Consider the following 15,764-nt stretch of genomic DNA (forward strand, 5'->3'; position numbering starts at 1 on the left):
TATTGGGGCATCTTTTGTTAAAAATTTCGTTTACACTTCAAAATATTCTCTTGTCATTAAACTCTTGTTCTTTTTCATAAATGCGGGACAAAATCCTGACATCATTCATGAGAGAAATGATATTACCTATGAAGGTTTTTTCCAAAAAAAATCATGAAATTTTGAAAGTCTTCATTATGATGACCAAAGAGTTCAAATACTCTTTGGTCCAACCTTTGTCAAAATCAACCCTCGAGTTGATCATGTTTTTAAAAATAAGTTTTCGAACCATCGCATTAAAAGGTCAACCCTTGTGTTGGTCTTACCTTCCAAGATTGATTCCGAAACATTTTGTGTTGGTCTTATCTTCCAAAATGGGTTTGAGATCATTTATGTTCAAAGATCAACTCTTGTGTTGGTCTTATCTTCCAAGATTGGTTTCGAAACATTGCATTTAAAAGATCAACCCTCGCATTGATCATATCTTTCTACAAATCAATTTCGAATCATTGCATTCCAGAGATCAACCCTTATGTTGATCTCATTTTCAAAAATTTGATTTCATTACATTCAAGCATCAACTCTTGTGTTGATCATACAAAAAAAAAATTTGATTTCGAATCATTTCATTCAAATATCGACCCTCGTGTTGATCATCTCTCTAAAAATTGGTCTCAAATCATTACATTCAAAGATCAACCCTCGCGTTGGTCATATTTTCTAAAAATTGGTTTTAAAATCGTTTGCTTCAAAAATTAACCCTCATGATGATCTCACATGAATGATCTCCTTTCAAAGATCAGCTCTCGCAGTTAATCCTCTCTTCAAAAAAATGATTTCCTCGTATTCTTCTCCTACTTCTTAAAGATCCCATATGCAGGCAGGATCAAACAAAATTCTTTTCTTCTCAATCAACTCTTTTATTATTTGTTTGTCAATTTTATTAGTCTTACCAATTTTTATTCATCTTTATCAATTTTGTCAATTTTATTGATCCTTCATTGATTTTGTTAATTTTTCTTGTCAAATCCTTATTTTCAAAAAATTACCCTTTCAGGTTAAGGGATAAACCTGATGCCTCTTTCCCATGAGGTATTCCTTTTTCCTTCCTCTTTTCCCGCTCAGGTTAAGGGATAAACCTGAACCTCGTCCCGCGAGGTCCTTCTTCCTTCAGAATAGGGGATAATCCTGAAGTCTTTTATCATCTTTCAAGCATTATCAATTCTCCATCAATTTTATCAATTCCTACCAGACCTTTGTTAATCTTTGACAGTTATTTATTAATTCTTATTCTTTATCATTTTTTCCTTATTTTATTTTTATCAATTTTATTGATTCTTTATCATTTTTTATCAATTCTTTTGATTCTTTATCAACCTTTTATCAATTTTGTCAATATTGTCAATTTTTTCCCTTTCAGGTTAAGGGATAAACCTGAATCATCTTCCATTTTCATCGATTTTCAAATTTCCTTTTTTAAGATTTGGGTTCCGACTCGGGTCTTCCTTTCATCTTTTCTTTTGAAGTTTCGAGTTCCGACTCGAGCTTCCCTTTGGTTCTGATTGAACCAATTGTTTTCTTTTATCTTTTATCTTTTCCTTTTAAAGATTCGGGTTTCGACTCGGGTCTTCCTTTTATCCTTTCTTTTGAAGTTTCGAGTTCCGACTCGGGCTTCCCTTTGGTTCTGATTGAACCAATTGTTTTCTTTTATCTTTTATCTTTTCCTTTTAAAGATTCGGGTTCCGACTCGGGTCTTCCTTTTATCTTTTCTTTTGAAGTTTCGAGTTCCGACTCGGGCTTCCCTTTGGTTCTGATTGAACCAATTGTTTTCTTTTATCTTTTATCTTTTCCTTTTAAAGATTCGGGTTCCGACTCGGGTCTTCCTTTTATCTTTTCTTTTGAAGTTTCGAGTTCCGACTCGGGCTTCCCTTTGGTTCTGATTGAACCAATTGTTTTCTTTTATCTTTTCCTTTTTTTTAAGATTCGGGTTCCGACTCGGGTCTTCCTTTTATCTTTTCTTTTGAAGTTTCGAGTTCCGACTCGGACTTCCTTCTGAATCCAATCCTCGCATTGGAAATCAATCATTTCTTTAGAAAACCGAGTTTTAACTCGGGTTTTTCTTCTATTATTTTTCATTTGAAGTTTCGAGTTCCGACTCGGACTTCCTTTTGAATCCAATCCTCGCATTGGAAATCAATCATTCCTTTAGAAAACCGAGTTTTAACTCGGGTTTTTCTTCTATTATTTTTCATTTGAAGTTTCGAGTTCCGATTCAGACTTCCTTTTGAATCCAATCCTTGCATTGGAAAGTCAATCATTTCTTTAGAAAACCGAGTTCCAGATCAGGTTTTTCTTCTATTATTTTTTTATTTCGAAGTTTCGAGTTCCGACTCGGACTTCCTTTTGAATCCAATCCTCGCATTGGAAAACATTTATTTCTTTAGAAATTTAAGTTTTCAAAACTCAATTTTCTCTTTCATCTTTTACCTTGAAAATCTGGGTTCCGACTCGGGTTTTCCCCCTTTATATATTCCATCTCCTTGAATATCCAAATTGAGTTTTTTTTAAGATCCCTTCATTCCCGTTCAGGATAAGGGACAATCCTGAAACCATTCATAGAAGCAGCGCAACCTTCTATAATGGTCCTTCCAAAACCAGTCTAACACTGGTCCTTCATCAAAATCCAATTCTCACATTGGTCCTTCCAAATCCAGTCTAACACTGGTCCTTCATCAAAATTTTTCATCAAAATCCAATTCTCAAATTGGTCCTTCCAAATCCAGTCTAACACTGGTCCTTCATCAAAATCCTTCATAAAAATCCAATTCTCACATTGGTCCTTCCAAATCCAGTCTAACACTGGTCCTTCATCAGAATCCTTCATAAAAATCCAATTCTCACATTGGTCCTTCCAAACCCAGTCTAACACTGGTCCTTCATCAGAATCCTTCACAAAATCCAATTCTCACATTGGTCCTTCCAAATCCAGTCTAACACTGGTCCTTCATCAAAATCCTTCATCAAAATCCAATTCTCAAATTGGTCCTTCCAAATCCAGTCTAACACTGGTCCTTCATCAAAATCCTTCATAAAAATCCAATTCTCACATTGGTCCTTCCAAATCCAGTCTAACACTGGTCCTTCATCAGAATCCTCCAAAAATTCCAATTTTCACAAATTGGTCCTTCCAAAAATTCCAGTTTTACGCTGGTCCTTCAATTTCCAATTGGTCCTTCATCAAATTCCAATGTTTTCATTGGTCCTTCCAAATTCCAATTCCATGAATTGGTCCTTCCAAAATTCCAATGTTTACATTGGTCCTTCCAAAATACCAATTTTCACAAATTGGTCCTTCAAAATTCCAGTTTCACGCTGGTCCTTTGAATTCCAATTGGTCCTTCAATCAAATTCCAATGTTTTCATTGGTCCTTCCAAATTCCAATTCCATGAATTGGTCCATCCAAAATTCCAATGTTTACATTGGTCCTTCCAAAATACCAATTTTCACAAATTGGTCCTTCAAAATTCCAGTTTCACGCTGGTCCTTCGAATTCCAATTGGTCCTTCATCAAATTCCAATGTTTTCATTGGTACTTCCAAATTCCAATTCTATGAATTGGTCCTTCCAAAATTCCAATGTTTACATTGGTCCTTCCAAAATACCAATTTTCACAAATTGGTCCTTCAAAATTCCAGTTTCACGCTGGTCCTTCGAATTCCAATTGGTCCTTCATCAAATTCCAATGTTTTCATTGGTCCTTCCAAATTCCAATTCTATGAATTGGTCCTTCCAAATTCCAATTTTCACAAATTGGTCCTTCAAAATTCCAATTTTCACAAATTGGTCCTTCAAAATTCCAGTTTCACGCTGGTCCTTCAAAATCTCAATCAGTCCTTCAAAAATTCCAATGTGTATATTGGTCCTTCGAAATTTCAGTTTAACATTGGTCCTTTACCAAAGTATTTTTACCAAAAATTCCTTTACCAAGTTCTTTTACAAGATTCTTTACTTAAACCTCATTTTTTTTAAGTTGGTCTCATAAAACCCAGTTTTACTGATCAAGATTGCCAAAATAAAATTCAGCCCGAGGTCCTATCAAAATCTATATTGAGTGATTATTTCACAAAGGATACTCGAAAACTTTGCCAATTTGCTAAAATATGTCTTGATTCCAATATTTTACTGCACAAAAAAGAGTCACCTTGGATTACCTCTAGTATTCTTTTCAAAAGGGTGAAGTTTTTTTGCGAAAAAGGAGTGAAAATTCAAATCTTCTCTTTGTTGGTCAACCGAGAGGATGCAAGAAAGATCCTTAATATGATTAGCAAAAGAAATATTCAATGATGTTGAAAAGCTAGAAGCAAATTGACATTGATCATAGCTATGACGCATGTTTTAAGACGACTTTCAGGCAATCAGGCAGTGGAAATATCCTGAGCGTTAAAAAGAATCCACTCAATCCATATCTCCTCATTCATTCATTTAAGCTTTAATCAAATATCCGCAAAAGGGATCTCTCAATTGTCGTCAAGATGAAGGCGAATTAAGCGAGTAGACCCCCGGGGCAAAAAAAAAATTCGAAACATCTCCAAGATGACGGAGTTTGTGACGGATCCTTCCAGGGAAAGTTCAGATCACCGTCAAGATGAAAGCGAGTGTGATGAACCTACCGACAAACCCTAAAAGATATTTGATTGTTGCTACTATCTAGAGATTTTTTTTCAATGAGCCAATATCACCAATATAATTCCTGAGAAAAAGAAGGATCGAAGCATCTCCAAGATGACGGAGTTTGTGACGTACCCTCCCCCGAAAAAGAGAGAAAAGTTAGGAAACATCCAAATGATGGATGATGTAGGAACCCAAGAAAGCTCAATGTCCCAAAAAGAGTGTCAAAAGATCATTATGGGAAAAGCCTCAGGATATCAAACTGCCAAACTTGCCAGGAATCATCTTTTCTTATGCGAAATCCTTTAATCAACGTCTTTTCACTACCTGCTTTTATGAAATTAAGAGTATTTCTTCTCTATTCATGTCAAGGAAATGGATAACTTCCTTAAAGAAACTCAACAGCTTTGAAATTTGAATCTAAACTCTAGAATCCAAGGAGTTAACCTCATTTTTGGAGGGAATACTCTAGGTGAAAAGAGGGAATATCTTTCGCACATACGTGCACACTTTCAAGCGTTTGAATCAATTATAAATTCATCTTATTGGCAGAATTTTCTAGTCATCCAAAAATGAGATAAATGCTCAATATCCATTTTGATACAACCTAGCGTTGTTTGTATATTCTTTAAACGAGAGTTGCCTCATTCGGGTGAGGTATTTCTCTCAGTCCCGTCATGGTTTTCCCCATCAAGGAATCCATACTTTGTATATCCATTCAAATAAGGAGTTATACTTGAACCTCGTCCCACGAGGTTAGTTTTCAAAAAATGTCCCATCCAGGTTAAGGGCTAAGCCTGTGTCTTTTCAAAAATCCTTATCTTTGTCTCAGCCTTGAAACTCCTTTAAAAATCTCTCCTTTTATTATTTCGGGATCTTTATCCCAAAGTCCCATCATAGTTTCCTCGTCTTCTTCCGTCCAAATTATTTTCATTCTCGAGGATTTCATTCTCTTCCCAAAACCCTTTCAGAATAAGATACAAAACCTGAAAAATAAAACTTTTTAAAGCCAATTCTTCCATACCCAGTTAAGACCATTTGACTGGGGCATTTTTAAAGAAAATTTGGCGTGTCTTCTTTGCCGCTAAGCTCGGCTTACAGCCGGCTTAGCAACAAAGAGGGGCATCTGTGAACACCCCAAATTTTCCAAAATGACCTTTTTTGCCCCTGACCTCCGCCCTCTGGATAATCGGGTAAATTTTTAACCAAAAATTTCATTCATCCCTTGGATTCGTTAGGATTCGGACCCAAAGTCTTAGTTCTGACCCAATTTTGATCCAAATCGGCTCCGATCCCCCTCTTTGAGAAAAATTTCAAAAATAAGAACCCGAATTCTCAAAAGACTCGTTTTTTTTTTTTGCAAAACTACAAAAAAAATAAGTTTTAAAATCTTTATTTCTCGTAAATCTTAGGATTTTTATACAAAAAAATAGAAAAATAAAACAAAAAAAAAAAAATGGAAAATTTCAAAGAAAATGAATGAGTTTAAATTTAAAATCGATTTTGCTAAAAAATTATTTTAAACCATTTTTTATGAAAATTTTGTTAAGGGAGCCTCTTTTTGGAAAAACCAAAAAAAGTTTTCATAAATAAACCCTAATCTCCCCTCTCTCCATTCCTTCATCTCCCTCTCTCGCCCAAACGCTCGATGGCAAAAACCTCCATGTGCGACCATCCTTCGCCATCGATGCCTACCGGCACCCTCCACCTCCAGCCGCTCATCTTCAACAAACGAACCTCTCGATCCTTCCTTCCCTCCCTTTAAGAAGACCACGCAGGTCTCTCCTCAAGGGACCCGCTTCTTCACCCCAGCATTTTCTTCACCGCGTTTCACCCCTCCACCTTCGATAAAAAATTTCTTCATCCGATCCACCTCGCCGTCTCACTTCTTCTGGTTGCCTTCTTCCGGTCTTCCCCTGATCTCTTCCCCTTGGAGCTACCAAAGAGAGCGCTCTTCCCTCCTTCAGAATTTTTGCAAAGCAAGCTTCTCCTCTCCCGGCGGTAGAAAGACCTCCCCTGGAATTTCTGAGCAAAGAGCGTTCCTCCTACCTTCAGAACCCCCGTGAGACTAAGGCAAGTTGTCACTCGTATTCTCCCTTTCTTTTGATCAGTTATTCATAAAACCCTGTGATCTTTATAGTTTTTAACGCATATTTATAGTTTGATCTATATCGACTGGATTTGAGCCATTTAGTATCCCAATGCCTTTTCCTACGTTCTGATGATCGACGATGCCCAGCAATGGCATCGTCGATTCATCCACATTATAAATTTTGCGTTGATTTTAGTTTTTCCCCTCTCTCCTTTTCTGATTCCCCTTTCAATCTTTCCTGTTTTCTGCTCCGTTAATGCACCATAGAGGATGTTGGATTGCTTACAGCAGATTCAACCCATCTTGTGCGATAGCAACGGGATCTTCTAATCCCAATATTCGTTTTCAATTTCCCAATTTATCTCATCGGATTTCCTTAAACTATATGAATGTAAATTCCTGTTTACGTTGCCTCATAGTTAACTTTTCTCTTTTAGTTTGCTTTTTTTTTTTCTTTCCTTCTGTCATTTCCTATTTGTGAAATTTTACACTCCGTTATCATCTTTCTGCTGTGCGATATTTCCATCTCAGCAACCCACAATTCGGAATGATTGAAAGCACCTTAGCGATAGGCATTCCCTGAGATCATATTTCTGTAAATGACGATCTGGGGTTTATTAATTCATTTGACAATCCATTTGCTTCAGAACAATATTTTTGTCATAGGTAATATTGTGATTGCATTTTTTTAGATCTGATTTCTCTGTTTTGAGGTCATGGCATCAAACTCATCCCCATTATCGGTCATACGAATTTTTTTTTTTTTTTTGTTGTTGTTCTCTCTGTATTTTGGCCTTCAGACTTGGTATTTCTTTCCTTTTGTTTTGTTGTTTTGATCTGTTATCCATCCATCGTATGTTATTTTCATCACTGAATTCCATTGCCTGCAGTCATGTTTCCACTACTTTAAATCTGTTTTATTAGTTATGTCTATTAGTCTTGTCTATTACGTTTTTTTTTTACTTTGGATGCAATTCTTTCATTTTACTCTGTCTATTTCCTTATTCATTTTGATTATGGCTCACAAGAACATTCAGAATCTGTGTAAGTTTTGCTCATGCTTCATGCATACTGGCTATGTCTCACGAAATACCATCCCCTTTACTTCATACACATTCATTGTTGTCAAAATTCTGGGTACTTAATAACGATGATATGATGAAAGCCTTCGCTGGATATTACCTGGATAAGTATTTCTGATAATGAGACCAGCTCAGGGTCACGTTGTTAATGACCTCCAGAAACAACGTCATTGTATGGTTGCGGTTCATATAGTTCTATCAGGTGGAGCCAGGCTATGGAGCTTTCACTATCCATTCATTTGAAGAAATAAGTTGATTCAAGTTTTGTTCTCATTACAGAGGTATTCATTTACATACATTAGCAATTTCTTGCATTTTACTGCCCAGTCTACCTCACCACTGCAGCAACCCTCCATTTACTCCACATCTCTCCACATACGCAGTATTGGCTTGAGGTATATAAACTGAATGTGCTATCATCATGCCTGATTTTTTTGTGATAAATATACATGAATGTTTGAAGTGACCATACATTTCTTGCTCTTTCATTCTAAGGCTGGCTTGTCGAACATTTTTATTTCATCTGTGCCAACTCAGTAATAACAAAGAGCTTTGCATATTTTCAGATTGAATAAGAATACTTTATATCGATATTTATCCATTCTTGGGCATGAATCTTTATAAGTCAATAAATTGTGTGTCTCTTTTGGATGCTGGGCACATGACCAGTTTTCATTTTGAAGGAATCTAAAATTTGAATGGGAATGATTGCGTGATTATCTCTGGTTGCTTTATTCCAGTTCGTTGAATGCCTTTTCCTCTGTTATCCTAAGATGGGAAGTAACGTAGATGCTGGACTTTAACATTAACAATTATACAGTCTTTCTTTGTAACATTATTTCTGGTCACTAACCCAAGAAATTACAGCAGGTCATCTATAGGGCAGTGAATAGAAGATGTTGCAGACAGGTCAATTATAATATATTCACCATTTCCTGCATATTGTTAGTTCAATACATTATGATAATCTCTATTTACACTGTATCACTTCCAAATGACATGCACCCACCTGGCTTTGTAGGCTTTGCAGTGAATCTGATCCATATAGCACGTCATAAATCCATATATTGTTACCTCTATATAAAAATGTACAATACCTGTGCCTGTTACATTTTGCTCAACATGTGTAGGTCCAGCAATGTGCAAATCCAACACTTTGTTAAGTCTGTACATTGTTGCCTTCCCTCCAGCACTCACATACCTTCATGGCTATCTCAATATACACATTTCATGTATATTTTGCACATCAGCACACCGTTTCACCATCTCATTACATTTATATCATAATAGCATATTCATTTTCTGATCTCATATTCATTCATTAATTTCCTGATCGTGAGTTCATATTCTTGTTCTCTTATTATTTCATTATCTCAGTTTACAATTCTTAGTCATTCTTTTAATTCCAAACTGTTTAGCTTAGCTGTTAATAATCGTTGGTTGTTTGACTTAGCGGATTTAAGATAGCTAGTATATTAGGTGCTTAGCATTGGCTCTTTGTAAATCCTTTACACTAGTGTTAGTGTCGAGTAACCTCTGTATGTAAGTTAGTATAGACTGTGTTAGTGTGTTGACAGTTAGTGTATGCATCAATTGCTAGTGTAAGTTAGCCTTTAAGCAGTAAATAAGACAGTGTTAATGTTGGGTATCGGAAGAAAACAGAGCGTGTTAGCATTGTATCAGCACTGGACATGCATTAGTAGTTAATATATATTAGAGCTAGCAACAGATTAGCTTAGTTTGTGTTAGTATGTTGTCAGTTAGGGTATAATTAGCAGTAACCAAGTGTGTTAGGTAGCATGTTATAGTTGTATATCTTACATTCGAGTGTTATATTCGAGTTTTACAACTAAATTTAATCGTTATTTGTATATGAGTTTTACCCTGTCTCTTCTTATTGTTGAGTAGTGATGCCCAGCGCCTGCCATTCTCATTAATTTATGCTTTCCATGGTAAGTGTTCTACTGTTTCTTAATATTTCCTTAATGTTTCTTGCCAAATACATGTAGCGGTGGTTTCAATATCTTAGCATACACTAACACCGATTCTTTACATAGGTTTTAGCCTTCAACATTTGCTTAATACATTTTAAACATTGTCATATACATACTCTCTCTCACTAAGTTCAAAACATCACATAACCGATTCAATATCCGTTTCCCCATTGGTGTAGTACATTAAATATGCATTTCAATGTATCTTCTCATCAAGCATGATGCATCAGCATACGGCATATATATGCTCATTTCATCATCTGCATTCCAAATTCAAATATGATCTTTGCTATATCTTTCTATATTCGACTGTTATTTTGTGCTAATCCTGTTTGGTAGAAAATACATGAAAGGTCTTATTCTTTTACCCTAAAATCGGGATTTTGTAGTATTACATTTAATTCCAATATTGTAATGGCTAGATATGATGAAACTCTTTACATTTTCTGTATTAAATCAGAATGAATGAGCATTGTAAATATCATGAATTGCTTATTTTCATGCATTTTTAGCCTTTATGTCTCAAAATTCTCACAATGGTGAAACACCAATGGCACGTGCACCATTTCGTAAGAAATAATAAATGTTAAGTTGATGATCCACATCAATGGCCATAGTCAGGGTGTGGACAAAACTTAGCGTTTTTATCTTTTACGAAATAACACTGGATCCACACGTGATCCATTTTCAAAATTCATCATATTTCCTTAAATATTTTCTCCTTTTATTAGAATTTAACTTAAAATTGACCCAACATATACCAATGGCCATAGTCAGGGTATATTGAGAGTTAATTTCATTTTAAATTCTATAAAAGCACCAAATGTATTTTATTCTTCTCTTGAATTTAAATATAGATTATTATATAATACATTCAATGACCATAGTCAAGGATGTATTATATCCTCAATCTTGTTTTAATTCATTTAAAGAATGGAATAGCTTTTCAAACATACAATTCAAATTCTTTTCATTCATCATTTAGGATAGAATTGCATCATATTTTCAAAATTCTTTTTCATAAATCCAAGTAATTCTTTTCTTCATTTCTCAGATCAAATCCTATTCATAAAATTCAAATTCAACTCTATTTCTCAAAATGATTCAATTTCAAGGTCCCATTTGACTTTGAAACTTCAGAATCATCTTGTATTTCAAATTCCAAATTCAGTTTATATTCAAAACTCCAATCAAATTCAAAGTTCAAATTAACTTTGAGATTCTTTTTCATCTTCTAAATTCCAAATTCAAAGTTCCAAAAAATCAAAGTCTAATTTGATTTTGAAATTCATTTTCTCAAGTCAAGTCTGGAATTCCAAAGTTAGATCCAAATTACATCTTGGATTCCAGTTTTTGGATCCAATTCCCATTTAGGATTCTAAATCCAGAATCCAACTTCACAATGGATCTCAGACTTCAGATCCAAATCCTTCTTAGAACCCAGAACTCAATTCTACTTTTGGATCTCAGACCTCAGATCCAATTTCCTTATAGGATCCAGAATCCAATTTTACAATGGATCTCAGACTTCAGATCCAAATCCATCTTAGGATCCAGAACCCGATTCTGCTTTTGATCTTAGACTTCAAATCCAACTCCATTTTAGGGTCTAGAATCCCAATCCATCTTGGATTCTAAAAACCTCGAATCCCATTCTGCTTAGGATCCGTAGTCCAATTCCAATTCTAGATTTCAATTCCACTTTCAGATCTCATCCAAAACTTCCTAAATCCATTTCTATTCTTAAATACCATTTGATTATCTCACATCCATTCCAAACTTAAAAATCTAAATCCAATTCCATCTCAAATACTCTAAATTCAAATCCAAATTCAAAGTCGATTTTGACTTTGAAACTTCATTTCCTTTCATTTTAAAGCCTCAAGTCATTCTTTCTCATTTATTTCTCCCAACTCTGATTTATTTCAAAAACTTAGAATTTCTATGATCTATCTCAAGTTCTAAAATTAGATTCAAATCATTTTCTTCACTTCTTTACCAAGTTCATCTCAGAATACTTGGAAATTTCTAAATCAATTTTCAAAAGAGCATACATCCTTGCATTGCACAAGCGTGATTCTTTGTGCATTTGGAGTTAGAACAAATTCTTAGATTATAGGCAAAGCAAAAGGCATAGATTCGATCCTTGGTTCGATTACCCCTGGTAAAGGCGCCAGGAACGGTCGAACCTCGTACCGACGAGCGGATCCCGTCTCTCCAGTTTTCCCGCAAATATTTCAAAAACAGAGGCGAGTAATCTTTTAAATCTTTTTCAAATAAAGGTCAAGTGAGACCGCGCAAAATAGTTCCTCTTCTCTCTTTCTTTCTTTCCTTTCTCTTCTCTTTCTCTTTTCTTTCTTTTATTCTTCTCCCTTCAAAAAGGAGGAAAATAGAGGTTAGAAAAGGGAAAGAAAAGGAAAAAAGAGAAAACCACGAGAGAGGAAAAATTTTGCGGTGATCACAGTTTTGGCGACCGTGATGGGACTCGTCTCTGTCTGGTCGAATTTTTGCCTTTTGCTTTGCTTTAATATTCTCCAAAGTCTTTATTCTTCTATGTCAGCTTCATTTCCATGCAAACCTTAGGAGCCTAGACTCTGTCCTAAGCTGACAATATTTGCATATAGGATCTAAGTATGGTTTGGTAGGACCATATTGAGGAGATTATTCCATGTTCACACTAGACTTAGGTCTTAAATACAACTCTCCTCAATTCTAGGGATTGAATGCAAAACAATGTATGCAAGTGTATGCTTTTCTTCATTTTTTAATCTATCTCTTTAGGACTTGCATTAGAGCCATTTGATTTCTTGCATGTTGAGCATATTTTGAAAAACTCCTTACCTATATTGTCCCGGTCTTCACGTTGCTGGGCTGTCTCACTGAACCATAGTTCGGGAGAGAGCCTCACAACTGGACCACTTATTTGGGTTCGCGCCCCCCTACCACGTACCTAAGGGCCATAGTCCGAGGTATATCGGTAGGTGCTCAAGGGTGTTGGGAAGCCATTACCTTAGAACCGGAGAAATAATTCTTATGCCACGTACTTCGAGCTTCGACTTGGGTATATCGGCATACCTTGATTGGAATCAGATGATCTAAACTTTAGAGTTAGGATTAAGGTCCTACGAGCCTTTTCAAAATTTGCATTTAGAGTCAGCTTCTAGGGAGTGCTATTCTGTGCATCATTGCTTGTATAAATTGATTCTTTTGTAGATATTATCTTGAAAATTCTTATCTTTCAAAACCCTAGATATTTATTTCATAAAAATTCTTTTATTTTCTCAAAATCCAGGATGGTATATTTCTTATTTCTTTATTTTCTCATAAATTTCTTAAACCCTGGACATTCTTTTAAATTCTTCCCCTTATCTCTCAAAAGTCCAGGCGTAATTTCTTCTTCTTCTGATTTATTTAAACTCTTTTGATCCTGCCTGCATTTTTCAAAAATATTCAAGGTCTTGTCATCTTAAAAAAAAAAAAAAAAACTCTTCCTCGTATATTCCATCTTCTTCATATAAAATCCTTTTATCAAGAGATCTCTTTAAAATTCTCTTTCATTATCTCTTTTCCTTCCAAAATCTCTTTGATCTGAACCTTTCATTTATTCGCCAGAAAACACCAACAGTTCCAATCATGGTTCAAACGAGAGCAGAGAGAAGGGCAGCTCAGCAGCGCGATAACAGCGAAGTGGAAGAGATGAACTCTTCCAGATTGTCCCGAAAACATGATTCAGATGAGGATGATGTCGACCCGGCGATGTATAAAATCTTTAAAAAGATGATGGCAAAAATGATGTCCGAACAAGCTGGGGCAGGTTCGAAGAAAACATCCTCTAAAAACAAGGGCAAAAAGAAGCCAGTGAAAAAGAATGTCAAGATCAGCAAGAAGAAGGTTCAGCAAGACAACACTTTTGAAGGTACAGAGTCAGAAGATGAGGATTCCGAGGAAGAACAGTTTGTGTTCGTCCCAAAACATCTGCGACAAGTCAAGAAGGTGGCAGAAGAACCTGAATCAGTCAACAAGCCTAAAGATGGAGTCCCAGCAGAAGACTCATTTCAAATATTAACAAAGATGGTCAAAGACCTACAGATCCGAGATAAGGGAAAGAGGGTATATACCCGACAGGACTTCTACCTTGGTTTAGAAGGGGAATAACCAAACAATGCCTTAATGGCACACAAGACGACATGCCTTCTTCATCGATAGCATGATGAGATGAAAAGCTACTCACAGTGCCTTAATGGCACTGGTTGGAATGTTTGTGAATCATTGCTTTCTTCCATGATGCATGCCTAACGACAGCAGAAATGAAGAAATGTTCCAATGGAAGAAATGCAATTCAATGATGAGGTAGACTACTATGACAGCGCACATAATAAAAGTGTATGCACCAGGAATGTACACGGAAGTACACCTGACTTTAATGTTCCAGGAGAAGAAATGCAATTCAATAATGATCCTGATTTTGATGTCAGTACACTTAATAAAACCGTAGGAACTGGGAATGTACATGGAATTGCACTTGACTATGTTCCTGTAGAAGGAATGCATTTTAATAACGAAGAAGATGCATATAAATTTTACAATGATTATGCCTTAAAAGTTGGCTTCAGTGTGAGAAGGTTTTCTTGGTCAAAAAATGCACAAGGTGTCTTGGTTAGAAAGACATATGTCTGTTCCAAGCAAGATTGGAAGAAATCAATGGGAAATCCAACTAGGAGCACGCCAGAATCAATATGTGGATGTCAGGCGAGATTGGTTTTGAGAAGACATCCGAATGGGAAATTTGTCGTGCGTACTTTAATCAGTGATCATAATCATGATTTATCTGCATCATTTATGACTCCTATGCTAAGGTCACATCGTAAAGTAACTGTAGCTCATGCTGCAATGGCTGAAATAGCCGATAGCGCCGGCATTGCACCAAGGAAGACCTATAATTTGTTTACCCGCATAGATGGTGGTCGCAAAAATGTTCCATTCACACCTTTGGATCTTAGAAACCACTTGAGCAGGAAGAGGACAGATAACATGAAGAACGGAGAAATTTGTTGTTTGGTTCGTTACTTACAGAATAAATCAAGCAATGAACATGGTTTCTTTAGTGCAATGCAAGTGGACGCAGATGGATATGCCGTGAATATGTTTTGGTCAGATTCAAGGTCTAGATTAGATTATGAATGCTTCAATGATGTGCTTGTGTTTGATACTACAGTAAAGATTAACACTGAACAGTGGCCATTTGCGCAGTTTGTGGGAGTGAACCATCACGCACAGAGTTGTATATTAGGCGGTGCTTTTGTGTATGACCAGACCAATGAAACCTTTGAGTGGTTGTTCAGAGTATTTACACAGGCAATGAACGGGAAGCATCCTGAAACTGTACTTACAGATGGTGATCACGCAATTGCGGCTGCAGTGCTTCATGTGTGGCCAGATGCACATCATCGCCTGTGTTTGTGGCATATCTTTCAAAATGCAGCAAAGAACATAGGACACATATTTAATCAGAATATAGGGTTTGACAAACATTTTACAAGGTGTGTACTTCATAGCGTAGACGAGGTCACCTTTAAGTCAGATTGGGACAAAATGATTAAGATATACGACCTTGCTGACTGTCTGTGGTTACAAAATTTATATGCAGAAAAAGAGAAGTGGGCATTCACATATGGAAGACAATACTTTTGTGCAGGTATGATAAGCACACAAAGAACCGAATCTATGCATGCCACACTGAAGAAAACCCTGTATTCATGTTTAACAATGTTTCGTTTCATGGAACAATATGAATTATTTGTAGACGGTCTAAGACAGAATGATCTTGAACAAGACGTGAAATGCTTAAATACACGACCTTTAACTTTTGGCATGAAAATATTGATGCGACCTGCAGCTCTGTATACACTAACTGTATTTGAATGGATCAAGAAAGAGGTGTTGCATGT

At 36.0% G+C, this 15,764-nt stretch overlaps 1 protein-coding gene across 1 annotated transcript in view; it reads right to left on the reverse strand.

Moving 5' to 3' along the window:
• LOC149813412 (UDP-glycosyltransferase 86A1-like) overlaps window positions 1–15,764 on the reverse strand; it is a 59,163-nt gene that overhangs the window by 31,333 nt on the left and 12,066 nt on the right. The gene's annotated exons all lie outside the window — the stretch shown is intronic.

Source organism: Nuphar pumila, chromosome 16, assembly GCF_984573655.1.
Source record: "Nuphar pumila chromosome 16, dmNupPumi1.hap1.1, whole genome shotgun sequence".
Classification (NCBI taxonomy): domain Eukaryota; kingdom Viridiplantae; phylum Streptophyta; class Magnoliopsida; order Nymphaeales; family Nymphaeaceae; genus Nuphar; species Nuphar pumila.